Here is a 27086-nt window from a genome sequence, read left to right on the forward strand (position 1 = left end):
AGCGCATTACACCGTCAGCTCGAAATACTTGAATTCTTTTTCGGGTTATTTGTTTAGTTTTCTGACCGGGATGCTAATCCGGGTGAGTATTGCTAGTTGAGCGCTGCTTTACCTATCTGGCCGCTCCAGGTGTCCTTTTGTTCCTGCATTGAGCCTCGATTTAACCAAACTTCGTCAAGTGCTTGACTTGATATGTTGATGCATTTTGTAGTGCTTCTCCCCCGAGGTAATTTTCCGCGGCAAAACGCAAACGTAACCCATTCACGCTCAGAGCGATATAGTTCCAAACGACAGTATTTGTTGCAGCGCGCTTGCACAGTGTGAAGGAAAGAGGAGATGAGCTGCACACGCACGTTGCGAAGTGAGTTAAATGTGATCGATTTTGGTGATCGACAACAAGAGAGAGTGATCGGCGACCACCGATTTCGCTTTTTCACGGAAATCGGCCGATTATGATTGGTATTTTAATTTTCCTGCACATCTCATTATAAGCTAATGTTTTACATTTTTTATATTGGCCTAAAGATACCGATGAAGTAGAACCCATCTTGGCTGTTTGACATTTCAGACCAAAATCTTTGAATTATTAAGATTACATTTTTGTTTTGTCTTTTTTTTTTTTCTCTTAAAAATATTGCAATGAGACAAAGAACAAAGATTTATGTTTGGGAAATGTTGGCATATGTGATACAAGCATCTTCTGCATCTAAGATGTTATGTTTTATAACCTATGTGCACAGCGTATGTAGGATTTCTAAAATTCAATTGATGTGTCCTCTCTGTACAGCCAGTTGGTAATATTTTCATATAGCCAGGCTTTTTGTCAGACAATATTTTTATTTGGTTGTCTCAGGGTGACATCAAAGTTACCCTTTTTATCCCAAAAGATAAAGTCAAGATTTTGCTAGAAAGGGATAATGTTGTCTAGGGAAAAATGCTTTATTTTGAGCTCAACAGATGGCTAATATTTTAAATATGCATTTTGTTTTCCATTCAGCTTTATCTAATTATTGCAAGACGACAACATATTCTCATAATGAGTTAATAAAAAAAGGCACTCGCAATGTCTAAAGCTGTCCATATGTAAGCTGATCTAAACTTTATTTTTCTCTAGGTTTTGATCTGCTAGGTTAACACTTTGCTTTTTAATCGACTCAACCATTTAAAAAAGCAGCTGAAACCTACTTTTTTGTCAAACCACTCAGGAGTCCTTTAGATGAACAGGGAAAGCCATGCCGGCCCAGAAAAAAAACGGAAGCGCTAAAAACTGAGAAGAAACTGCAGATTAAGCTGATGCTGATAATAACCACTAACCGGGTTAGTCCTGACTCTTCACAGGATCTTATTTATAGGGAAGTAAACACACGAGGGACAACCAGCTGACATTCTGTCTCAGAAACCTGCTCAGCAGAGGAGACAGCTCGGTTTCCTGTTTCAGCATTTCAGAGCTGAGACTTGAAGACATGACAAAAGAGTCACAGTGGAAAATGGGGTGTCGCAAAACCTAAGGATGACGTTTGGTATCCGAGCACAGTGTTACAGATGTATGCTTTCTTCAAACTTGAATGTTAGTGGTTATATTTCAAGCAAAAGGATTGGAGAAAGAAAAATGACACATTTTGCTTCTGATCCATCAAATGACACGATCAATAAAACTCCATCCTGCTTGGTTATTTTTTTATAAAATGTCTGTCTGTCTCTGGTCTGTCAAGGTGAAGACACAAATGAGCCTAAATGTGAACAACTGTGATCTGACCTTCATATGTGATCATGAGATATGGATCATGACAGATGAAGATCCTGGATTCAAGCAACTAAAAGAGCTTCCTCATTAGGGCGGCCATGCTCTGCCTTAAATATAAGATAAGAAGCTTGGAGTGGAGCTGCTACTAATTAATGTTGTGGTTCAAGCATCTGAAGCGACTCCTCCATGAAATCTATCTTTGGAGCTTATTCAGTCACATCCCAGCAGGAGGAGACCTTGTGGCAGACCAAGAACTCTCTGGATGGACTTCTAACCTGAGGAACCACAGCAAGTCTGCTGCCTGAGAGCTGCTGTTCTGCTACGACACATCTGATGGAAATTTAGCAGGCTCGTTCAGAACCAGTTGAAACTACAAGCTATTTCAATAGTCTGATTCAGACTCGGTGGAGCATAAATACATTTAAAATATGACGCTAGAGGAGGAGGGGAAAAGTCCAAACCAGCTCCAGGATGGCCCTGGAGAATGAGGATGTGTTAGTTTCCCTCCTGAACGGGTTCCCACCAGAATATGGTCTCAGACGATTAGACTTTCATAAGACTGATTAACTCACATTGATGGTTTGAAAGCAGCACAGAGACTTTCTGATATGATAGAAATGTTTAACTTTACAAGCGGGAAGCTAGAAATAAAATGAGTCCAACATGGGAACAAAACCAGGATGCTGCAGCTGGGAACAACAATACAGAGCATTAGATAACAACTGAGAGTACTGACTGCACAAGGATTCTTGAGTTCTGGATGCAGGAAATCACAAGAGAAACAAACCAATCTGCAGACCTCTTTTATAATATTTAAGGAGCTCTGCATAAGGCTGAGCAGAACCAGAAGGGCCTCAAACAACTGCAGTAATTAGTCTATTCTCCAAATCAGCCAGCTCTGAGGAATCATGCTTAAAAAAAATCTTTTCACCGTGCAGTTCTGCTGATCAGAGAGTCATTACTGACATTTACCTGAGAAACACCATGTGCAGGTGAGCAGTTACTGCTGGTCACTGAGCACAGCAGTGCAAGACTGCTTTCTTTTTAATTTGTCTTTGTAACAACCTGTACTGCTCAGACAGCAGACGGCTGTAATGGCCATGTTACACAGGTTCAAGTTGGTGAACAGGATTTCACTCCAACACAGATTACCCTGAGAGTTTCTCAGTTTTATCCACAGAGCACATTGCTGAACAGAGCAACCCAAAACTTCTCAGCAGGCGGTCAGAGACGTTCATTTTTGTCTCTATGCATTCACAGGGGAAAAATGCTTATCACCAGCAGTCATTGGGCAAGAGCTTGAGTAAAACCTGGACAGGTTGCTATGGAAACATACTAGAGCAAACAACAATGTGCACACACACATATTCATACCTAATGATGGTTTTGATAGGCCCAACGATCAGTCATATTTGTGGCCTGTGGGAGGAACCCAGAGAATTAAGACCCAGAATTCAAACCCAGGACATTGTTGGTGCAGCCTAGACATGGATTGTGGCTTTTAATTCAATAAAAAATAAATAAAAAAATAAATAAAAACATTTCTGACTCTTGCGTCTGTAGATATTTATCAATCTGTTGAGTAATTTATGACTTCTTCAGGTTAATTCCTTTCAGGCAGAAGAAAGCTCAGCTGAGGGCCACAGGATTTCAAACTCTAACCTCCAAACCACAATTTAATATCTTCTCATATTGCCACCTTAAATCAGGAATAATACATGGATGTTTCATTGGTTTTCAACTGAAAAATAAAATGTCCAAGATTGTTGTTAAAACTGTCTTTACATAACCAACAACTGCCTGTTGTTGAACTTTTTTTTTATTTTTATTTTAGTGTGCATTTAACACTAAACCCTGGTCTGAGAAAGCTTTATAGTAAAGCTTTAAAACAGTGAAAAGTTTCATCTTTGAGAGTTAAAACTAACCCAGACAGCTGTGACAGGTAAAACCTGTCCGACACACTCTCACCTCGTCAGGTTTTAGTGCCACTGCATTCAGACGATATTTGGGTGTTGGATTGTTCCTGTTGGAGCAAAAGGTGAATCCAACACCTGAGGACGTTTAGGTCTCATCAGATTGTGTTCATTAACTACAGAGGATGGGGGTCAGGTTCACCACAGGGACGTGTTTCGTTTCTGGGATAGTTTTCAGTTTTCAGCTAAAAACTTTTTTAAGTTGCCTTTTTCAACTACCTTTTATTGGCCATTGTTTTAATACTTTTCTGGATTATCTAATATTTTGACAAAAATATTATGAATAGAGATCTTTTTTTATCTTTTATGTCTGAAACTGTGCCCTCTTGCTGAACTTCCGCTATATTTCAAAAAGTCCTAATGCGTTTTGTTAAACGTTCCTTTTAGACTTTAACCAAACTGAAATTTGTAGGTGTGCTTTTATTACTGGAACATTAATCCAACACTCAGAGGGATTTTCTCTTCTCCCAATTAGTTCTGAATCTATGCAGCCCCTTTGTTCTATGATTTCCTTTATGCAGAGGATCTGGACCCTCGGCTATTAGAAACGATTGCTTGCTGGAGGTGTGGACTCTGTTGACGATAGAAATTCCTTTGAACAATTTAATTTGACACAGAATCAAATTTTAGCTTAATCAAAAAACTCAGATGTCAAAAAAAAATTGCTGAGGCTCAAAACATTTGGAAGTTGCAGATTATTTCTGAAAAGGGCAGGGAGGGAAAATTAAAATATAAAATCCCAGAGAAAATGGCGCAGAAACACTTTTTTCTTGATTTGCAATCAAGTTTTTCCAGGGCAATACTGATTTCTGGTTTCCTCTGGGCTGCAACAGACTGGTGACCTGTCCAGGGTGACCCCCGCCTCTCGCCCGGAACGTCAGCTGGAGATGGGCACCAGCAACCCTCCCGACCCCACTAAGGGTCAAGGGTGTAAAGAAAATGGATGGATGAATGGTTTCCTTTGGGTTCTGATCTGCCATTTCGCATTTTGAGATATGCAGTTGTTTATTTATTTATTAATTTATTTATTTATTTTCACATTTCTTTGGCCCCTGATAGTTAATTATCTAATTTTATTAAACTCAAAGGAGTTCATTAAAAGGGACATGGCTGATATAAATGGTGGATTTAATTTCAAATCTTTAAAACCAAAAGAAATAATTTCACTTTTCAAGCTTTACTTTTAAAAGGGAAGCTTTCTTAAACTATATCTATCAAGATTTTCAGTCAGATTTGAAAAAAAGATTGTCACCCACTTATTTTTGTATTATGCAATATTGTTTAATCCTAAATGACAATCAAATGTGACTATTTTTATGGTTTTGTCTCCAAAATTAAGATCAGCTTTGTTTAATATAAAGCCATAGCAATTGTGAGATTGTAATTATTATTTTCTTATTATCTTTTGTAGTTCAAAATACAAACATTTGCAAGACCCAACTGTCTGTTGCAGCAGATCACCCCGCAGACACACACACACACACACACACACACACACTCTATGCACTCATGCACATGCAGTGTAAACTCATGTTTACCAAAGCAGACATCATTTTCAGATGGTCTCATTGTGTCCTGTTGCAGTCCGGCGAGCGTCAGGGGTTAAAAGGCTAAACGGCATGGATCATTGTTCTCTCTGAAAGGCTTCTTTTGACGAGGCCCGCAGGGACGAGTCCACATCCACTCAGTGACAAAAGGCTGCAGCACTCTGGATCCTATTAACCGCCTGACGGGTGTGTGTGCGTGCGTGTGTGTGTACATATTTGTGCGTGTGCGTGTGTGTGTGAATTGCAAATAAAAGCACCGGCAGGCCTCTTGTGCTTTAATAGGAGCCACTTGGTGGTATTTTACGGCCGTGATCAAACACTGCAGCGGTGACAAAATGTCCTCCACAGTGATAAGATCTTGGAGAGAACACGCAGCAGTTTGTCATCTCACACTGACGAGGCGCGAGGAGCTCAAATCTCACTGCCGTGGAGTCGATTTTCTGCACCATCATCTGGGCAGGGCATGAGGAGGGGGAGGACGAGGAGAGACAAAACAGAAAGGGAGGGATGCTCCACCTCATCCACTCCCACTCTTCCTCACACCTCAGACACACACCTTCAGCATCCAGCCTCCATTTTAGGCTCACATCTGTCTGTTTGTTCTCGAGGAGGTGGCCTGCATTTTTACCATCCTCCACAGTGATGCACTGGATCATTTAGTCCAGTAGAAAACCTACATGTTGATCCTCTGCGTGAGAAGATGGAACGAAATCTGAAATAAGCCTTTGAATTTTTTTCTGTAGAAAAAACATGCATCAAATGTAAAAGATGAAATCTGCAAAATGTTGCTTTTTCTTGGTGTCTGAGATTTCTAACTGTTTATCCCCAAATAAATCATGAAAACTAATAACACAAATAAAAAACCTGAATGTATGAAACTCTTTAAATTGTAGGATTTACATTGGGTAAGTGGTGGGAGCTGGGGAGGGGAGTGGGCTTGGTCTGACTGTACACTTCAGAGTGCATATTTAGACATTAGAGGTTCTCATACATTACTCATACAACTCACCTCACCCCATACACTCCCAAACTTGAATGTACAAGTTTTGAGCCTCAAACTGCAGCCAATAATCTATTTAGAAGAAGAACGTTGGATGTGAGTAAACACAAATTAATGCATCTTGCCAGCAAAGTTTCTGAATTAAGATTAAAGTCAATCTCACCAGAAGTTAATATAATGTTAATGTGCCTAACTAACATAGGGTTCAAGGGGGTTGGAACAATCTTCTCAGAGTGAGGAGGAGTGAGGCGTTTTTCCAAGCAGAACATCTAACAAGAACACAACAAAATGCAAGAGTATGATACCTAATATCTGCTTATATTTATACCCAGTCGTTTGCATTTTTGGATTTTTTTCATTTGATTTAAATCGGAGCTCTTATCTGAATTTTCTTAACAAATTTGAACTTGTGTAAAGTCAGATAACCGTTTTAATTCTATTTCGATACTTTTATGTTCAAGCATTATAGTGGTTTATTAGAAATAAAAATGGGCACAAAACAACAAAAGAAAACGTTAAACAAAATGTTGTAGAGATTGGAGTTATTGGTTTGTGTTCATGACAAATCAGATTTTTCTTTTCTCTTGTTCAACGAATAAATGAAAAACTCCACTATTTTCAGTCATTCAACCAATCAGGCAATGACATTTGTTTTGATGATTGGCGTTTAGTAAACATTAGATCATGGCTAGGAGCACATGCTTTCATGGATCATTTTGAATTGAATTCATTTTCTGTTGGACACAAAATTTCTATACTGCTTTCAAAGAACCTGCAGTAGATTTTTTTTTATCTGGTATGTGTCATAGTCCACCAGGGCAAAAAATGCTCAAAATTAAAGAAATAAAAAAAAAATCTAAAAAATCTCTACAACTAATTCCACATTCCTGAAAAAAAATCAGACTCTGTTAAAAGGCCTGCTAATTGAATTATTTTCTCATAGGTTTAGAGAAATATATATATATATATATATATATATATATATATATATATATATATATATATATATATTATATAATTTGACATTAATTTTGTGTATGGTTTGAGAGCTTGTTCAAATATTATTTTCATTGGGTTTGACATCTGCTAAAATATCTGCTCCATTAGTAAAACATTTCAGTGCATAAACAAAACTCAAAGCAGAGAGTTGAACCCACTTTCTAAGTTTAATACAAATCAAATAAAGGTAAAGGCCATATGGTTCAATTCATATATTTTGGGGTAACATTGGTGTAACTTTATTTTCTCTTGGACTTCAAACTAGCAGATTTTGCTCTTTAATTGTGTTTTTTGTTGTGTTAGAAAAAATATCTGAACCAGTCAAAATTGGAATTGGCAGATGTGATTTAAAACAGAAGTCGATATCAGCAAGATATGACCAGTGCATCTCGAGAAATTATTGCTCTTATTTTCAAAACAAAATGAACATAGATAAGATTCACTTTCATTTTTATCTTTATCTTCCAAAATCCGATTTTTAAAACATTTTTTTTTTGTTATTTGGTTTTGTATTACTATGTCTGTGCTCATCTAAAGTTCTAAAGGAACTAATCTTCTCACTGGACCAAGAACATGACATTGCATACATTTATTTATTTATTTTTGTTGGTTTTTCATTCGCCTCTTTGTTAAATAATGTGTAATTCTTATGTGTATGTTATGTTTTAGTGTTTTTTTGTTTTTTTTTCACAGCTCTCATTTTAACCAGGACATGATTGTATTTAATCATTTTATATTTGGACAGGTTTATTCTAATTAAATATTGATTGTTTTTCTTTTGTTTGTTTGTTTTGTTTTCAGCTTAGCAGAATGATTGTATCACATTCACTTTTATTTTTTAAAGAAGCATCTGTCGAATGGGGGCTTTACAAGGCTGGGGGTCTGTTTTGGTGAAAGTTTATATCTAGAGGATTATAATGGTCACATTCCCCTAAAAATATAATTTGCTAAAAGTCCAGTAAAATGCTGGGATGGATATAATTTGATAGAATAATTACATAAGAATTAAAAAAATCAAATTTTACTAACCCCCCCGCCCCCCCAAAAAAAAATCTCCCTCCCAAAAATAAAATATCAGTCTGGACGCAAAATCGAATACTGATTAAATGCATCCTACAAAATTGCAAATTATATAATTTGCGTTTTAATGCGTCATTTGTGTAGTTTCCTGTAATGGTGGGTGAAAAAAAAATCAGCTGTTCGTTTAAAGAAAGAACAAAACTAAAACGGTCCTAATTACAGACATGCAAATGTGGAGGGGGAGGGAGTGCGTGGACGTGTGTAAGTGTGCGCGCGTGTGTATGATTGCGATGCAGCGTGGGCACCGTGCTGTTCCCCAGCTCCTCGGCAGGCAGGACACACCTTCTCCGGGCTGCAGCACCCTTCATGGCATTACATCATCACAGACACCTCGAACCCACGCGCACGAGCATGCGTTTACAACATCTGCACGTGCACGGCCTACATGGATAATTGCCCCCACCACAACAATGACCGAACTCTTCTACGAACGACTGTAGGCGCGCAAAAACAATTTTGCACACGCACGAGTTAAATCCACGCACAAATCCACGTTTCTGCTCAACAACCTCCCACCAGCTACAGCAGCTACAGCAGCGGTTTATGCAGCACCACATGGACTTTCTCACAATTTCAATTATTGCAAATAATTAAAATAACAATAATAAAAAAATGCACATACAGTCAGACCAAATGGAGTAAATGGAGAAGAACAGGTTCTGTTTAATTTTATTAAGATAAATCCAGAGTGGGGAACATTTAATGCACCGCAGGGCCGCGCACTTTCCCACACTCAAATCTGAGACACGGGGAAGAAAGAAAAGAGCATTCTCCAAAAATCCTGCGTAGTATCAGTGTGTCCCCGCCCAGAGGAATTAGTGTTACCTTGAGAGCCCTTGGCTTTTTGCGGCTGATTTGTTAGAGCCGTTAATCAGCTGTCAAGCATGGGAAATACAATCTGAAAAGCCTAAATTATCAAAAATAAAAGGGAAAAAAAAACAACACAAAAAAACGCCCATCCTGCTACTCCACCTGACCTTAATTTTAAGACAAGCAGAGTTAAAAGGGAGAAGCAGAAATCTTTTCTTGCTAATTTATTTGATAAAAATCTGATATCTTTAAATCGGATTTTTGTGTTTTATTTTATTTCATTTTTTTTTGGGGGAAGGAATACGATCATTTCAAAATTGATTCATGTATGTAAAAACGTCCCAGTCTCCATCAGGTGAAGGAACGTCTTCAGGCCTTTAGAAAAATAAACAAATAAATAAATAGATTCTGGCACACGGGTCACGCCCATTCTGTAGGCGGTTTGGAAAGAGGGAAGAAAAAAAAATCCCGATTAGGAATTCCCTCTGCAAACATCCATCTATGCATACATAAACGCAAAGGAATCGTTTTTTAATCCTATTAACTCTCTGCAGCTATGAAGAGAAAAAGAAAATCCGCTTTTTTTTTTTTTTTGGTAAATCTGAACGTGAAAACGTTCGGCCTGGAGACGATTTTAGGGATGCAGACAGAAAATTCAAGCCTGTTTTTTATTATTATTATTACTTTTATTATTATTATTATTCCTTGTTTCGTTCATGGGGCGCATTGAAGGCAGGGCCTCGCATTTAGCTGCAATAAAAAATAATAACCAAAACGCCAAACACTCTCCCTACAAATGGGACATCTCGCCCCAATCCGTCGCAGTGGAGGTGACACAGATGAAAGCTGCAGGACTTGAGCTAAAACGTTCATTCAAGATGAATAGAAGTAAAACGGGAAGCTGTCAGCTTAAGAAGGTGCAGCATGAAATGTGTTTCAGGGAAAAGCATTTCAGCGAACCCCTTCTGCAGATGCCATTTGATCCGCCGGGGAGCCCAAATGATCCGGATTCATCAGAATAAAAATATCCCTTAAAATGATGCCCCTGGTTTTGCGTCGGGTAGCGAAGAGGATTGCTCCAATTTTGTTCGACAATTCTGAATCTGAGAGGAGCAAATTTGGGATGTTTTTTTACATTCAGGTTAGTCGTAAAACATCAGGTGTCTAAATTACATCTTCAAATTGTGATTGTGTTAATTTGATCTGCTGGATGTGAGAAAGAAAACGTCAGCTGCGTGTTTTTTCTCTCTCTTTTTTTACCCCCCCCCACCCCCAACAGGAGGGCGATGGAGGAATGCAACGGTCACTGCTGTCCATCTCCGCGCAAACGCAAGGTCATGCACCAAAAAAAAAAGAAAAGCTACTCGAATTACAAGAAAATGTGCATCAATATTTAAAGAGCCCACGGGGAGCGTGCGTGACATTTCAACACGCGACTGCATCCGAGGACAATGCGTGAAAACGATGCGTGCATGGAAACTGGACACTTAGCGCGCATATGATTTATAATTCATCAGCCTAAAACAGGGTGAAGGGAATCCTCCTTTTATCTTTTCAGGTTTTACTCCAGTCTGGCTCCAAACCTATGTTTACAACCACAGGGCCCATTTTAAGGCTTGCCGTGTTTGAGGTATGTTAATGATGAAAACAATAAAATGTATATTTTATATCGTAACCACACGGGCAACGCAGAGGTCTGTAATTCTACTCTTGCCTGTCAAAGTGACATTAGTGGCCAACATGGCAGAAATGTTCTGTTTGAACCCCCAGAAATGTCGCGATTCCTTCAAGGAGACCCACAGACATCCGCCGAGTCCGTGCGCAAAAACCGGAAAAAAGGGGAAAAAAGAAAAAAAAAAACTCTTGTAAAAGTCCTGTGATACCTGTCCACGAGGAGCTGAAACTCGAGCCTTCCCTGCCTCCTCTCCCCTCCTGCTCCTGCTCCTCTAACTCTCATTCTGAAGGTGGACACTAACATGAACAGGTTGAACTTACACAGACGGCGTTACTGACCTCAGATCAGCAGACCAAAAGTATCCACCTGCTAAAATCCAGCTGCCAGTGTACACGGACCCACTTTTTCCCCCTTTTTTTTTTTTTTTTTGCTTGCTTTTACAAAAATATCCAGGATCCAGCAAGAAGCAGCGCCGTCTCCGGGCTGCCTTTATCGCTCCTCGCAGGTGCGTCCAACACGGTGCATCATGCGCACAAAAGCCGCTGTTTGCTCTGTGCCACTCGCGGCGGCTGCGGGCAAGAGGCGCGCTCACGCTGACACGCACGCGCGCGCCAAACAGGGTCCGCCCTCCACTCAGCGCCAGCGCGCGCCCTTTAAAGGCACATGGAGAGTGCGCACAGACACGAAGGCGCGTCTGGATGCTGTGGATTCATTTAGTTTCAGTTTGTTTTTAGGGGGAAAAAATGCTGCTGGAGAAAACCTGCAGTGCACAATGCTCGAATGGGAACATGTGGAACAATATAGGATTGATAATGTAAGACGAATAAATTAATGTAATAACATGGAGCCAATGGAGGAAAAATTCCTATGCTATACAAAGGGATACCCCCAATTAGTTACCCTAACTGGTTTCTATAATTTACTTCAATTTAATATAAGTAATGAAATTCCAACCTAATTTTGTGAGTTGTTGGCATTGCAGTTTATGGTTATAAGCCAGTTCCATGAAATATAAATTTAAGTGTCAACATACCTTTGAGTTTTAAAATGGTCTGCATGAGTTGACATGTTTTTTTTATTTTATTTTAATTTATTCTTTTTTTATAGTTCATATTTAAAGAACCCACAGAGGCTCTTTAATGTGACATAACCTCAGTGCCTTCAAAATAATTTGCATTCCTTGAGCTTTTCCACATTTTTCACTTTACAACTACAGACCTCACTTTATGTAACCCATCACAAAGTAATGGAACCTATGTGGATATAATTTTTATGAGATTGTTTTCCAAGCATAAATCCCAGATTTACAGTGTATTTAGAATCTTGAATTTTTATTTATTCTCAGTCTAAATCCAGCTGTTCTGTGAAGGCCTCAGATGTTTGTTAGAAAACAGCGAACAAACAGCATCATGGAAACAAAGGAACACACTGGATAAATCTGGACTAGCGTTATTGAGAAATTTACAGAAGATCCATCTAATAAAAAGTAAGCCTGGGCCATGATGCAACCACCATTATTTCAGTCGGAATAGCTCAAACCTTACTGCAATGGAGAATCTGAAGCAAGGTTTTAAAATCCAAGTGTTCAGATGGTCTCCAGCCAATATGACTGAAGTACAGCTATTCTGCTTAAAAGTTGAGAAAAGGTTTCTAGATGTGCAGCCCGGGTGGAGGTGTACCTCAAACATTTTGCTGCTGTAATTGCATAGAACAACATGTTGTTCTATGAAATATTGATTTGGGGGGGGTGCTTGTTACGAATGCGCGAGAATGGGGAAAAAGAACTGTTTCTAATTAGTTATCAGAATTCTGACACTACAGAAATTCCTGATTCAGATTTTTTTTTTAACACCATTCTTCTTTGAGTTAGATTATTTTTATTAAGCAGAGTCCAGATTGAATTCCTAACTCTGGACAGATTCCTTACGCTGAACAGATTTCCATATTCCTAAAGATTCCAGATTCAAGAGAGAGCATGACAGATTATCATCTCTGAACAGATTTCTGACCAAAGAAACTTTTTTTTTTGTTTTCTTCTGAAGAAAACTCAATTTCTGGATATTTCTTAAAATTTTCTTGATTCCAAACAGATTCATGGCACTGAACTAAGTCCTGATTCTGTCTCTTTCTGTGAACGCATTTTTAAATCAAAACTCATTACCCTTCATTTTAATTCTAATATTAAGACATTTAAAAGAGGCTCAACTAAACATAAATGGGATTTGTGTCAAATTATACAAGATAAGTTTGCAAAGAAGCAATTTTACTTAGATCTACAAAAAATATAAACAGGATGACTAATAGAGGTGACCAGGAGAATTTCTATTTAATAAAAAAATGAAATAGATTCTCTCCTGCCAATTTATGCAGACATGAGTATTGTTCTACAAGAAGGGGATATTGTCATAAATTCAGTTTCCAGAACAACAACCCACATTTTGTCACGCCAACAAAGACAGGCCATGAAAAAAATAAAGGAGAAAAAGGAAGACAAAGAAATACCATCACGTCAAATGAATCACCGTCCGTCACATAAACTGTACCTCGCAGAGGCCAAAGAGCAGTCCAGGCATGAGCACATCATCACATAACCGTCCCCCAATCAGCAATCCAGCATCATCAACAAACAACACCGACAGGCAAACCACTTAAAGATCCAAAACACTAAAACAACACCGAAACCGGCTCAGACTGAAAAGCGACAAGAGAACTGCCTCTTAAAATGATCTAATGATTTACACCCATCACAGGACAGGAATCCCGCAAAAGGAGAAGGAAGAAATTGCCCCCACTAATAAAGCCCCAACTTGAAATGCTAGCAGTAACACCCAACCTCGTTCCCACTACCACCACACACACCATGCATGCAGCACCATTCCATGCAAGAAACCCGTACTGCACCTTACGGCATGCAGCAAACCACATGTCCTAATGTCTACACCTGAGTTTTGAGGAGAGTCAAGGAGCCACATCAGGTTTGTCCCCGCAAAACCCCAGAGGCTACTAAGAGGCAAATTTCAGCAGCATCATCCCCAGAAATTACCCACAACACTGCACAATGGTCCTCACTAGAGACACCACAAGCCCCGTAAAACTGTATGCAACCTCGCCACTGGAAATAATGACAAGAACACCACCTGATTCAATGGACCAACCCTTAAGCCTCCCAAAAAAACTGCCATAAGTAGGACTGGCCCAAGGCCTTAAAAGACATAAACCAGAATTTGATTTGGGGTCTCTCTTCTTGTTTAGAGCATAGCCATCGACTGGTTATGATTTGCTAGGATATATTTATAACAGATTGTAACTACATGAACACAACCATCAGAAAAAGGAAAATTATTCCATGCAATTTTAAAAAGGAAATTTGCAATTCTCTGAAGTCTTGCAACAAATATTAAACAAATCTAAGTTACTTACTGTATCTATGATGGAACTATCAAATACAATTTTGTAGCAGTCTCGTTTCCCGTAAACAAATACAAAAGCATTTGCTCTATGGTCTGTGTTAGGATTCAAACATTTATGAGATGCCTCTGGTAGTTCGGAGGAGTTTAGTTTGCTTACGCTTTGCTGCTTTGCCCGGATGACACAGGTGGCCAAAAACAGAAACTAACCTACTCAAAGTAATTCAATTCATTCCCAATGGTATCATCTAAATACATCAGTTTGCTTCCCCAGATGGAGCCACATTCACCTGACCCCACAGGGACGACAAGGTAATGAGCAATCAAACAACCACAGGGCGAGAACCGAAGCTGCAGCCAGCGATGAGGAAAACATGCCCCACACACACCTGGAGCTTTTTATATACTTTAATCTCTTATAAACACCCCTCATCATTCATCTAATTCCATCTATTATGAACAAACCTCCTTCCTATGAGGTATATTTGATTAATTATACAATTCTCCAGAAGAACTTAGTCATATTATATAAATAAAACCACAGACACAACAGATGATACTGAAATGTCTTGTAGCTTCCCTTCACTCATGCATGTTCATAAACCTTTCCACCCGGCTCCTCTTTCACTTAACACATGTCAAATGCGCACCTGCCATTAGGAGGGATCGAGTTACTTTGAAGCCTGCATAATACAAGCAGCTCAGCTTCAAAACCAATGTGTATCCCACCCTGAGAGGACACCGAGACATCCTGCAGTTCTAGCAACATATCACAAAAATCAGGCTCCGTATAAAGAGGGTAGAGGGATCTCAGTCAATGCACAGTTACTTAAGGTATTGCTTTAACGCCATCTTTTTCAACCACCATCTGCACCATAGCAGCGTCTGGTTTGCTACTGCAAATGCACCCATTAAATTCACCAGGTGAATAGATGTTGGGCATCTTAATGACGCTCAGGCAACAATTCTGAGCAGCACTGCCAGACAGGACATGTTACAAAAAACTAAGAAAATAAAGAAGTGAGAACGAGAGTTGGTTCCAAGTCTATACAGACGAAAAACCAAGAAACTAAACGAAACTTCAGCAGGAACTTCAGACTGAATCAGGATGGTGTTTTTAAATTTAGTGATGCCGATTCTATTAATGCATCAGTACAGAATGAAAATATAAATGCAGTGAATCAATCAACAATATATTTTTACTCTTTTTTTTAAAGTTTTGCCTCAATTGTAATTCACAAAAGAACAGGAAATTTGTCCACTACTGCTTAATGGCTAATTTAAATATGGTCATTGCATTTTGTATTCATTTATGATTGTTTAAAAAAAAAACAAAAAGAGGAAGTGAAAACTCTGACAACACCCATAGCTGAAATCTTTCTCACAATCTTTTTTCAACTTTTATTAAATGTAGTTATCACTCAGTCACATTAAATGACGTAAAAAAAAAAAAAAGGTTACAATATGCATAATGGGGAGGACAAGAGAGCACAACGAATCAGAAATATTAATATTAATGTAATATGTTGGATAAAATCTGAGATATTATTCTGAGCAGCCCATCGTGTGCACACATGATTAAAAAATTCTTTCAACTCCACAGTGCTGCCATGGAAACCTGTTAATGAACGATGTTTATTAAAACTGCAGAATGATGTTCTCTCTATGCCTCTGCAGTCACTGAACCGTCCAACATTTCAGCTTTTAGGAAAACCACAACATTCATTCTAAATTATAAGTGATGTTAGTGTCATTAAGATTTTACTGGTTACACAAACAGCTGGAGAAAGGCACCAGCACCCCTCCCAACCCCGATGGGATAAGGGTGTAAGAAAATGGACGGAAGGACTGACAGATGGATGGTTACAGAAACCACTCTGCATACTTTTACCAGCAGTTTCAGGTTATTCTATGTGGATTGTAGTATTGTTTTAAAAGTTTAGAAGCACAAACGTATTCATCATTTTCTTGAAACTTTCTTCTTTCATGTTGTTTTTCACTTCAGGACTTTTTTTTTGTTACAGCTTCCATCCTGCAAATCTTTGCACTTTCTAACAAAAGACAGTGATATTGAACACTGGGTGTCTGTAGAGTTTGAGGGTCTTCCCTGAACCTCTTTTTACATTTCAGCGCCTAAAGACTTTCAAATTAAACCATGCCTTCCTTTGAACTTCATCTTTTGCTGTTCTGACAGTTTTCTGGTGTCTGTTTCTGCAACATTAGGCCTATTTTACATTTCAGAAAACTGCTGGCTGCCAGCTAGGTGGAGGCATGTAGCACAGCCTTTGTGAAAGTTTTGCACTGGTTTAGTTATGCAAAGCATTAATCCATCTGGCTCATTCTGATGGGTAAGGAATAGGTTTAATAGAAAAACAAAGAATTTATTTGGTCTTAAATAAGTTAACCTTTATGTTTTCTAAAGTCCTCTGACTGGTCATAAGCCTCATCAATAAGCTTGGACCTGCTGAGGTCCAAACATCGTATCCAGAGAGGTGGAAAAGTTAGTTTTTGGAACAGCAAAATGAGAAACAATCGAAGCACGTAGATTCACACAAAGATAAACAAATGAAGGTAACATGCTGTACAACATTGAGTCATTTATAACTGTAATGTGCAACTGAGTGTCTTCAGAAAATGCGCATGTTGTGTTTGAGCAATAAAAATACAGCAGGCTGTGTGTTTTAAATGTCTTGCATGACTGTATGTATGCAACCTTAAATGTAGTAAAAACCAGACAGATTTATCTACAAAATGCTCACCTGGCTGGAGAGCAGCAGCGGCGTTAGCTGCGTCTGAGTCGGTGTTCACCGAGGGGCTCCGTCGGCTCCGAAGCGGCTAACGAGGCTTTCCATTCTCTCCAAAGTAAAAACTTTTCTCTGCAGTATCATTGTGCTTTAGAAAAGGACTGAGCTGACCGATGAAAGGTGACTCCCCAACATGTTTACCTGCAGACTTTCCCCTTCAATACAAATCAAGTAAGATAGTTTCTAAAGATCTACAAACCTCTTTAACTTTAGGTTTCAAAGATACTTTCATGGAATGGTGTAAAGTTAGATATTACATCTTTTAAGACTCACTTCCCCTAGACATTTGTTTCAGCTACTTGTCACACCTGTTCACTTTTCAACTTCATTAAAGTAGATGATTTGATTATTTAGCAGTGATACTCATATGCAGGAATCACTGAGATCAGAGAGAGGATGAAGTTGAACAGTTGATTGAAAACACAGATTGAAAATGTAGACAATGGGTTCCAGGGGCTCCATCAGCACACTTAACAGAATCGTAAAGGATTTTGACGTCTAGACTATGGTAGGCATATTGCAGATGAGGTTTGAGATAGCTTCAGGTTTCAATTATATTCTTTCTTCAGTGTGACAGAGCAGAGCATCAGCCCCACTGCTACAGATGAAACCCTGATCCTGAGCCCAATGATTGTCATTGTTTTTAAAGGAAATGCTTTCTAATAGTCTTTAACTGTTAGCTGCACTGTGTTATGGTCCTTTATAGAGCAGGGAAGATGAAGCGAAGGTGGTTTATGGTGTGTAAAAATTGACTTGCTTTCTTCCTCCTCTATGACTTCAGCAGCAAAGCTCTGAACCTTCAGTCAGCATTTCAAAACAAAGCCTTTGACCAAATAATGCTTCCACACAAAGCTAAAAAGTAAGCAAAGAGCTGTGAAAGAATGTCGTCTCCAAATTTCCAGGTTGGGATATATCTGCATATCTGTAAAAGCTTTTTTTCAAATTTAATTTGATTTTAGAAATGAATTTTAAAAAATGAAATCTCTCTATAATGCAGATTTATTGCATATTATTTGCTTTATATGTTTCGGCCTTGTTCCCAGTCAACCATATGAATGTTCGGTACAGAGCTCTACAAAAACTTCAAGTATCAGTTAACATGACTGTCAATATGGACATAATGACTTAAAATGTTTATTCAAACAGGAGAGTAAGCATTGAAATGGGTTCTAACTCCAACACGGTATTTTCCCAAACCAATCTAAATTCCTAATCTAATCCAAGCTCAGAGCTTAAAGTGACGCAGAGCCTCTTGACGTGATGTACGATGACCCTGAAGCAATGAATCGTGGGTAGAAATCCTTCTACAGGAGTGTAAACATCACTGAGTTTCATGACATTAAAACATCACAAGATAGAGGCGGATACATTAAGGATGGGACAAGCACCGATAACTCCTGCTAGGAACAATATGCGTGATGTGGGAATCATTTTTATTCTGAAGCATTATCATAACCTGTAGTGATCCCCTCTTCCAAGGCAGACCGTCAGTTATCCCTCAAAGCCGTTTCTCTTGTCATCTTCAGAGAAACGATGAAACCTGGATGTTGCATAATTTCTGCAGAAAAATTTATCAATAACTCTGAATGAAACAACCCCTGAAGGCTAAGGGTATGTGTTCAATTAGAGAAGAAAAAAAATCAAAAGAGACAAAATGATGGCAGCGCTGTTTGTATACATCCAACACAATGTAGAATGTTTTTGTCTGAGTCCCGTAATAGGCCTGACAGGCTGTGCTGTGTTTTACATAACTCATGAATAAAAATAAGCCACCAGCAAAACTCACGGAGTGATTGATGGGATTGAGTCCTCAGTCTAAAGGCTGCCATTCTGTGAAAGTTTCAAATTCATTCAATCTATTGCAGTGAAATGTCTTCATACGGACGATCGGTGCTCTTGTGATGCGTCCGCAGCCACAAACTGAGCCGTGATATGGAGCGGGAGCTCCGAGGCCATCTTTGGGAGGATGATGGTGTCTTTGTCGTCCCTCTGAGAGGCATATATTTTACGTCAGGGAATGGAGCTGTGAGCGACAGAGATGGGGATGAAGATAAGGTGAAATAAACAGAGAGAAAGTGAGTCCTCTGGGCTTTTACTGCCCTCTAACAGCATATATCCCGAGGGCACAAGGACAGGGAGTGGTTGCCACTAAAAAGCTATTGATCACATCACTGTGTTATCTCCTCCGCTTCAGAGTGCATAAGTCACGTCTTCCTGCAGGGTGGGTACGTGTGTTACGATGAGCCTCTGCTGTCTGCGTGAGCGGTGGCTGGAACATATATTGACAGGAGCAGCTTGACATGCCAATGACCTGCAGTGTCAGTTTATTGAGCTGCTCCATAATGCAGAGTGATTACACGGGAGTGTTAATTCACTCCAATACCAACAGTCCACCATAAGACAACGACACAAGAATGACCTCAGACGCAGAGCCCCTGCAGGGATTTTCCTTTAATTCTGCTACTGACAATCCATTGGTATGTTGGGAAGATGAAGAGGCTCCACAAGTGGGAGTTTCTTTGCAACAGCACCTGCACCATTCAGTGCCCACGGTAATTGAATAAGGAGAGGCCAAGCCGGAAGGCAAAACTTTGAATTTACCCATTGATCTACGTCTTATTTCTCTGTGAGAGTCAAAGCCTCAGAGTGTATGAATTTAAATCAATAAGTTGTGAGAACAAGAGGGTAAAATAAGCTCCTTCTATAAAATGTCAACACTCAACCTTACCAGTCTCAGAGGTCTTGCTGAGTATTACCAAAGGTGCAAGGATCAATATTCTGGGGGTAATCAAAAGCAAAATTCTGGATCAAAACAGTGTATAAAATAAAAGGACATAAAACAACAACAACAAAAAAAACCATCCATCTATGAAGGAGTGGATACCAGTGATGACCTTGTAAACTAAATGGCATATGAATAAAAATTGTTAACTTTGTAGGAATTTTCAGGCTAAAAATAACATTCAATCTTTGGCCAATACGATCTCATTGGCTTTCTGCTTTTATCTTTTACCGAAAGAAACTCTTTATTACATTTCGGTAAAAATGGTTTTAAATTGTTGAGTGACGATGTATATACTTACAAGCAGTTGGCAAGTGATACTCAAAGAAAATAGTCAAAATCAAGCTAACCTAATAGACCTGAAACCAGTCAGATACATGTAACATATTTTAGTATCGACTGTCTCATTGTCAGCAGAGATGGACTTTAAGAGGAGGAGGAAAGAACAGAGAACAAAGAGTTTCACATTCAGAGGTGGATCGTTTTTTTTTTCTTTGTTGTATCTCTCCATCAGGCTCTGTAACAAAGACTGGCATCTCACGGTATTGATTAAAATGTGTCGGTTGTTCGGGGAAGGTATAGAGAATGTATCTTAGAGGTCACAGGAATGAACACCTTCATGACCAAACCCGAGGTTTTTAAAGAGGTGCATTTTGGTTGAGTTTTTATTAAATAAATACTGACATTGTGACAAATACGTGTTCATGATGGAGTTGCTAAGGCAGTGGCCCCTTCAGAAACACTGCCTCTATAGTTCTTCTTGGAGTTAATTAGTTAATGATATGGTTTCACTTTTAATTTAAGTCATCTGCCACCTCAAGTAATGGCTGTCTGATATGATTTATTGTTTGATTGTTGTTGCTTCTACTTTGTATTTTTCACACTCTTTGAGATCCCAGCTGTCCTTCGTCCCTTCTTTACTCTTGTTTCTTTGCTGTTTTGTCTGGCATGATTCTGTGTTTAATGATAATTGTAGCTCCTCTGCTGTTGGTCGTCTTTATTTCTTGAAGGTTGTATCTTTGTTTCCATTTTTATTTCCCTGATAGTTTTTTTTTTTTTTTACTTTTCAGTTCTTTCCACTTTGCTTGTTCACCACAAGTTCCTTGGTATCGAGTTTTCTTGCCCTTTAGTTGGGCAGGAAGATCATCATTCCTTCAGTTAACCTGCTTTGCTTATGGGTTACAGCCGATTGGAGTATTTATATAAAAATTTTTATCTCCCAGGAGCTGATGGATCCCACAGTACCTATGTATATAATTTTATGCTAAATGTAACTATAAGGAAAAGAGTTGAAATTCAAAAAAATGTCCAGAAGCAATGGCGCCTCCTAGAGTCGCAATTATACAGAGGTTGCAGAATTAATAGCCTTTTAATGAACATGTAAATATGGTTAATTTCCAGGTTCTCTTTATAAGAGATTTAATTATCATTTAAAAAATGAAAAGTAAATCTAATGAGCTTTTCAAGTTTCCAGCCTTCTGCCTTAAATTTGAATCGCCTTGTTGCTGAAAATGTGCTATATAAATAAAATGACCTTACCTTACTCTGACTATATTTTAATGCAATGTGGATTTTAATCAAATAATCTAGTTAGTATAGGGATGTGGATAAACAGGTAAAGAAAATCTATTTATATCCAGTCTTTTAGCTCTGGGTGGACTTAGCCTATTATTTTTCAAACCCATGCTGACTATTGGTTCATTTATTTAGTCTGCTACACAATGCTTAGCAAAGGTCCAACCATGGTTTTCAGCTATTTTTAATATCCAGAAACACACTTTGTGAGTGGCAAAAGTCAAATCAACAGTATATTAAACTTTTATCCATAGGACTTCAGCCAAATTTAACCGTTCGTACACAAACACTGATGACAGAGAGTTACCATGCCAGCTGCTGGCCTGAGGATGACTGTTTTCATATCTGCTGGAGCGTCCTGCAGGCTGCTTCAGACGAAGCCTGCTGGCAATCTGAGAGTGGCCCACATGGTAATAAACACATGCTTACCCACACACAAACAGGCTGACACACACTTCAGTCGCTACAGTTTGTGAGCTTGTGTGTTCGCCAACTGTCAGCTGTGAAATTAGATCAGCCACCCTCTACAGATGTGACGGCTAACAGGAAATGCAGTGAGGCACTGAGACAGAAGCTCTGTCACACTGGGATGAAATGTGTAGGAATCCCTATTTGTTACCCAACTGATTTTTGGACTGCAATTTTCATAAAATTTTCGTAGTTTAGAAATCCTTGACAAGAGACGAAAGGAAGAGTGTACAGCCAAAGAACTACCTAACAGGTGGTGAATGTCTTTGTGACAATAAAAGGTGACCAAGTGACATTTTTTTTAGCTCTGAAAAAAATTGTAGCCTCTGTTCCTAGAAAGAACAAACAGATCAGGAGGGTGGTACATATTCTAACTTACAAGGGGAGTACCATGGAAACAAAGGAGAAGCAGCACAGGCAATCTATTAAATGAAAAGAAAGTCGTCACATTCAGGGTGATAAGAGAGCATAACGGGAATAGTGTACCCTACAAACTCCGCTGTGAGACAATAACAAATATGTTTTAACTTCAGCATAAAAAATCATCCAGGAGTCTGGAGTTTCAGAAAGTTTTGTTCATAATACCAACAATGAGTGCAAGAGTTCAGGGAACCTTTCAGCGACTGCTGTACTGGTACGTCATCATGGAAATAAGGAGAGAGTTTTGGGTAATTGGTGAAAGAATAAACTCATAACTACAAGTTGAAATGAGATTCTGCAAGGAGGCAAGACTCATTCTTCAGGATATGGGGCAATGAGATGAGAGTAGTCTGATTTTATGCTTTAAAATGAGCAAGTTCAGGTGGTTCAGGTGGATGTCTGAATCCCTCCTTAGGGAGGGATTTCATACATGGTAAAAGGGCAAACCCAGCATTTACTGTAGAGATTTTATCTCATCACTAGCTTTAGAAAGCCAAGATGAGCTGGAGGAGGTAGCTGGGGACCTCTACTGAAGCTACTTACTCTATGACTGGATCAAAGATGACAGTCCAAGATGGATGGATGACTTTAAATGTTTACGTTTCTAACTTTTGGTGCCTTTAGGCCTTGATCAGTGCTGACAAATCTCTGCAGATCATATTTACGTGATTATTCCTTTTTGAGCTCAAAATTCAGACAAGAGTATAAAGGTGAAGCCTTCAGCATAAAGTTTGCATCCACTGGTGAATCCGTCATTACTGGACTCAAAATTAGTGTGAGACCAAAAGAGCAATTCATTTAAAGTAGATACATATAGATTTATTTTAAAATAGGGTTTAATTAGTAAAACTTTGGGTGCTTCTAAAAGCTTGAACATGTTTTCTGTGAAGGCTTTCTTACTGGTTTTACATGACAATCAAATGCACAGTCAATTTTAAGAATAAAAAAAAGAACATTATTTAGTATTGTGTTCTTGAGCTTTCGAGTAAGACATCAAAGATATGTTTGCAATGTATTTTTTGGCTAGGGAAATTAAAAATTAAATAAGAAGTTAATCATTTACCTCAGATGCAGCAGTTTGATGCCTCTCCTCCCATTTGAATGCTAATTCTTGTAGCTGTGTCTCATAGCAGCCAAGGCTGTTCTCTGCAGTGAAGATGTGAATCAGATAAATCAAGTGAATGATTATGATAATAACCATTATTTCATTTCTCCAGATCTAAAATTTTCCCAACTATTAACCACTTTTTTAGTTTGACCAGCAATTGTATTTGCTTATCCAAGATCAGGTTAAAGTAGTTCAAGAGGGAAACCAAACAGCCCTCCTCATCTCAAACTGGGAGGTCCCAATGTATTGCTAGGCCAGAATGCAAATATATTATCTCAAGCAGGTTCCGGGTCTTTCCTGGAGTCTCTTCACAGAAGGAAGTACCCAACAATCCTCCTAAAGGAGGTTCCCAGATTTTAAACCACCTCAACTGAGGACCAGCAACTCTACTCTGATCACCCTTCCAGTACATGAAAATCCCCTCGAAGGCTGACATCCACCATTCTCTGCAGAGTTTTAATTTTAGGTATTTGTGTCTGGGATCTTGTTCTTTCAATCTTCCTTAAAGTCCCATGGCTATAGAAGTGGGTCAGAATGTACACAGACTGATGCATCGGATCCCATAAGCTGCCTACCCACCTTGCACTCCCTCCTACAATCACTCAAACAATAGATCAAGCTACTTGAACTCCTTTGCCTTAGGCATAGCTCGACCCCAGCAGGGAGGGGCCAGTCCATCAACCATTGTCTCAGACTTTGAGGAGCTGACTCTATAAACTGCAGACTACAAAAAAGCTGAAATAGTGGAAAGAAATTGCATGCGTGTTCCTCTGCAGAGCAGAATATCTATCGATCCATTATGTTGAGAAGCAGTGTCTCTACTCCGAGTCCTTTCTAAATGACCAAGCATCTCACCATATATCTAAGGGAGAGCCCAGACACCCTGTGAAGGAAACTAATATTGGCCACTTGTTCCTACTAATATTTCAGTGACTCCTTAAAGCTCTTGACCAGAGATAAGGGTAAGGATATAGACCAGTTGGTAAATCAAGAGCTTTCTCTTCACCATGAGCATCTCTGCCTGTTGATCTCTGCCTACTTTAGCTTTGTTTTAGAAGAGCATGAAAGTAAGCAAGCTTAACCACTATAAAGAACATTCATGAATAGCTTAATAAACCTCATGGACAACATATTACCTTGGGAGACTTTGCTGAGGTCTGTAATACAGAGTTAGTCTCAAAAGTTACATTCTCAAAAGCCTTTTCAAACTTTATGGTGCAAAAATAAAACCTTTTATTACCAGTATGAGGAGTTGTTAACCAGTTCTCTGGGCTGGGAGGCATTTTATTCGGATCATCACACAGTAGAAATGGTTGGTCAGAACAGCATCTATTTTAGATGAAATGAAGCAAGTAAGAAACACATAATATAGCCTCTTCTCAGAAACGAGTTTCAAATCCAAAGTTTGTGGTAGCATGAGATACCAGTATGCTTGGCAGCGCTAAACATACTGCCTTAGGGACCAAATCTTTGTGTAGACGATTGTCTCATACTATTGGTTTCCACGAGACATGTTTGTGAGGAGAATGGGACAAAAAGCACATCTAGACTTCTCAATGCTGGAATGAGCTGAAATGATTATCTGGAATAAATCCAAACAGCTTTCCTGAGAGGTAGAAATAGTCATAATGATTAATTGTACTGTAAATCTGAAATCAAACTGAATCGCATCCATCACGTTGGAGGTGGAGAGCAGCAAAAGGCATATTGGATTTTTAATCAGAAGAAAATGTCAACCTCAGTCTAAATAAGAAGACATTACGACAGCAGGCCCGAGTGAGTGAACTCACTGTCAGGAGAATAAAAAGGCAGGACAGAAGGAGGGATGTATTGGAGAATTGAAACACTTACTGTTTACTTACCTCAACGGCCACTGTGTTGTGAACAGCGTGGGCCAATTCCCAGTGACACCTCATTTATTACGCTGAACACACTGGAACAGAGGTGCAATGACACTGCTGCCACCCACACTGAACAGAAGGGCAGCAGCATGTTTCTTCAACTCAAATGACAAAACCAGATTCACCTAACCTAACTCGGGGTCTAGGATTAGGGCTCAAACATTGTTTTGTACGGTAGCCTTTGGCTCAGTGGACTTCAGCTTATGACATCTTTGTTTCCAGAAAAAGCTGATGGAAAAAAAAAATGCTGAAAATGATGATGAATTTGACATCATCATCCACTTGATATTGGTTGGGTTTCATTCCAGAGATGATGTCCTCTAAAAAGATGTGGCTGATTGATGTAGACTGAGCCCTTTGTCTACTCTGAATGCAAGAAGTGAGCCACTATGAAATTGGATGGTTCAGATATATCTGAAGTTATAATTGTATATTTTGTATTTGACTGTTCTGTACGATTACTCTGTAAACCACAGGAATAATAATAATAAAAAATAGTGTGGGAATGGCTGTCGGACAGGTGGCAAGACTGTAGCTTCTTTGGACAAGTCTTTGTGAATAGTGAATTTGAGTAAACAATATTTTGGCGGTATTGGAACTCTTTGTACCTTTTGTTGTGAGGATCCAGCATTTTTTGCTTCTTTTTATTCAGCCCTATTCTCATAAAACTGTCTCAAAAGATGTTTGTTGGTATAAGCTCATGTTTGTGTAACTTGCACATTAAGTGAGCCAACCCTACATGCCAGTAGTGTTTTCGTGTACAATACGGTATTGAGTTAAATAAAAAAATTTAAAAAAAAAGAACATCCACAGAATTTGTCACCATCACAATTTTAAATGCGTATCTGATCATTTTGTGACCTTCTGTACCACTCCAGGTCTGTTCCATAGAGGGAGGAAAGAGAGAACTGCCCTTATTAACAGTGGCAGGCCTGGGTGGCTCTGGATGATAAAGATGGATGATCCAACTCTCAAACACACACACACACACACACACACAGAGCGATACATCTACTGCAGCTATAGCACTCCAGCAAACAGTGGAAGCTAATGAAGAGGAAAATGTGTGGTTTTTGTGTGCATATTACCTCCTTTATGAATTCAATAGCAGCAGAAAAGCTGTTTCTGATATGGAGGCCATAAGAACAGTCCCCAAGCTCATTTTAATTCCTGAAACTTCAAAAATAAGCATATCCAGCATGCTGTTATAGCAACATTTACACTGGATTAGATGTCCAAAGTGCTACAGAGAAATTATTTTCCCCTTTTGGAAATTTTTTTGCAATTATGCATTTTTGCTGATGAACTGGAGAGAGAAGCAAATTATCAGCCGACTTGGTGAGTGTGTCTCCAAGATTGGCTCCTGGAGGGATTATGGAAATGGAAATGAGAAGTTGATATTCTGAGTCCAGGCTGAATCTCGGGACAAAATGAAAGCTGTTCATTTTTGTCCAGACGGTTGGTGTTTGCAGCATTGGGTTGTCCCCGAGGTTCTTTTGTTGTAGACACACTACCCTCACTGTGAGCTGATAAACTCTGTTTATTCCTTTCATTTTTAAGCTTTTTATCATCATTTAGATTAAATAAATCCAGTTTGACTTCAGCCTTAAAAATAACATCCACTTGAGAAAACCTCTTACCTGCTGTACAGAAGAATGTTACAGCCATTCTGTGTATTGTGACATGCCTGCTGACATTAGCTTTCAACTCGAAACCCTGCTGTGCTTAAGTATTTTCCTCACAGCGTGGTTGTACTCTTAATCTGGATTTTCTGAGGTAATTACGGCTTTCCA

At 39.0% G+C, this 27086-nt stretch overlaps 1 protein-coding gene and 1 long non-coding RNA gene across 11 annotated transcripts in view; both read right to left on the reverse strand.

Moving 5' to 3' along the window:
* Positions 1 to 11422, reverse strand: part of nrxn3a (neurexin 3a) — a 119963-nt gene extending 108541 nt beyond the window's left edge. For 5 of the 10 annotated variants that reach the window (XM_081603376.1, XM_017302422.2, XM_008400154.3 and 2 more), the window contains exon 1: positions 11167 to 11418. The gene's annotated coding sequence lies outside the window, so the exon portion shown is untranslated. Of the gene's footprint in view, positions 1 to 11166 lie in introns of all 10 variants that reach the window. The other 5 variants (XR_014085883.1, XR_014085882.1, XR_532656.3 and 2 more) reach the window with 3 other exon arrangements.
* A 1176-nt stretch (positions 11423 to 12598) lies between these two features.
* Positions 12599 to 25582, reverse strand: LOC145549979 (uncharacterized). Its single transcript, XR_014085783.1, has 4 exons — positions 24633 to 25582; positions 23348 to 23430; positions 13934 to 19062; positions 12599 to 13892 (listed from the first exon to the last, which is right to left on the reverse strand). It is a non-coding gene; the product is annotated as an uncharacterized LOC145549979 (long non-coding RNA).
* Positions 25583 to 27086: the final 1504 nt, after the last annotated feature.

The sequence above is a fragment of the Poecilia reticulata genome, chromosome 22 (genome assembly GCF_904066995.2).
Source record: "Poecilia reticulata chromosome 22, P_reticulata-male-v2, whole genome shotgun sequence".
Lineage (NCBI taxonomy): Eukaryota > Metazoa > Chordata > Actinopteri > Cyprinodontiformes > Poeciliidae > Poecilia > Poecilia reticulata.